The sequence below is a fragment of the Xiphophorus maculatus genome, chromosome 14 (genome assembly GCF_002775205.1).
Source record: "Xiphophorus maculatus strain JP 163 A chromosome 14, X_maculatus-5.0-male, whole genome shotgun sequence".
NCBI lineage: Eukaryota > Metazoa > Chordata > Actinopteri > Cyprinodontiformes > Poeciliidae > Xiphophorus > Xiphophorus maculatus.
This window is the reverse complement of record NC_036456.1, coordinates 24,227,378-24,229,269: the sequence shown is the minus strand read 5'-3', so window position 1 is coordinate 24,229,269 and position 1,892 is coordinate 24,227,378. Positions and strand designations below refer to the sequence as shown.

General features: G+C 34.0%; 1 pseudogene; it reads left to right on the top strand.

Annotated features, from left to right (window-relative positions):
• The first annotated feature begins 1,010 nt into the window (after positions 1-1,010).
• LOC111611263 lies at positions 1,011-1,154 on the top strand (annotated as a pseudogene).
• The last annotated feature ends 738 nt before the right edge of the window (positions 1,155-1,892 follow it).

Sequence of the window (1,892 nt, the reverse complement as noted above, 5' to 3'; positions counted from 1 at the left end):
TGCTTGAATATATCTCCAGAACCGTCATGGACTCCATTCGCAAGATTCTGGTTGGGGAGGAAAGTTTTGAAAAATTGGAACAAAAGAATAAATTTGAATAAACCCTTTGCAGATAGATACCCTGCTATATTTCAGACGGTAATACAAGCACTGAGATGTGGCCTACAAGAAATCCCACCGGAAAGAATTAAGAGGAAAGAAATAGAGAATAAATTGGTATCTTACAATAAATTGACACCAATTGAAAAACTGAACGAGGAGGAAGTTATAAAAACATGGAAAAATGTGAATAATAAAAACTTATTGAATATCCACAAAGACTTGGCTTGGCAAATTGTTAACAAATGTTTACCTACAAGAGACTTTTTATACAAGAGAAATTGCACCAAAATGCCGAGATGTCCTAGAGCTAGATGTGGGGACGAGGAGACGATCAAACATCTGTTTTGGACATGTCCTTTTGCAAAAAGAGTTTGGACGTTAATGTTGCCATGGTTGAGCAAGTTGCATAATGTGATTTTAACTTATGAAAATATAGCGTACGGGTTATTTAAGGAGGACTGGGAAAGAAATGAAATCAGGTGGTGGATTGTAATTAATTGTGTCAAGGAGGCAATTTGGAAAACAAGAAATATTTGGTTATACAGAAAATATGAAATAATTGAAACAAATGTTATAAAGATGGTGGGTGCATCAGTCAAAGATTATATTTTTAAATGGAGTCAAGGAAAAAAGAATGATGAGGAGATCTCCGAGTGGGAAGTGCCTACTGAATTATTAAAAATAGTGAAACAACCTTGAATAACACAAACTCGAACCTCCGTTTCTTGTTTTCCTCCTTTGTTTCCTTTAATCGGTTTAATTTATTCTGTTTTATAAATCCTTATGTATGTATTGTCTTGGTGTGTTCCATTTTGAGTTAACAATGGTATGGTGTGACAATGTAAACTTTGGACTATTGTCCTATTGGACAAGGCGATTTATGTAAAGGACCAATAAAAAATCTTTGAAAATTGAAATTGAAAAAATTGGATCGCTCAGGGTGAGGATCAGCCATTGCACTGCGGCCATCTGACCTCTGTGAATTCTCCACATGGGAGAATCTCAACTGCACAATTTATGGTAGTGGGGGACTGCGTTCGCGCTCTCCCCTGGTAATGATGTTTAATGATAAATTATGTGATACTGTCTGAATCAGTTTATACATGATACTAAAAACCGAAGAAATTGCTTTCGGTGTACTTCTAAATTTGCTCCATAGTCGCATCTTCTCGGGCCTGCTACTGCCTCTAGTGGCGTGGGGTGAGAATACAACTAATCTAATTACATTACTAAATAAGAATACCATAAAGTATTTATTATTTCATTTTCTTAAGAATGTATGGCTAATTACATGACATAAACAATACTTTTATACATTATAAATAATATCTATATATCTCCATCAGTTATAGGAAGAACAAAAGAAATAAGGAGAGATGAAAAACAACAATCAACTATAATAAAAATACAATTTGCAATGTATACGTAAGAAATTTAATTGAGTAAAACTCAATAACAAACAAATCAATTCGGTTCACAGCAGAATAACAACCCAAGTTGTTACAACCAGGGTTGTTAAACAGATATAAGCAAAAATTCTCATTTTATACATGTTTATTATATGTGGTTATGTTTATTCAGTTAAATTGTTAACTACGAAAAAACATAACTCACCTCCAAATCATAGTGCAGCAAATAGAACGGCTGCTCCCGCCATCTTTTATCAAACGCCTTTTCTATTTGTTACATTTTATCTCTTAAAATGAGCCACAAAGTATCACTGCTGCTTCTACATCGTCATCCATGTTTGATTATTCTAAATTCATGTTTGGTATGTTGGGGGTTTTACT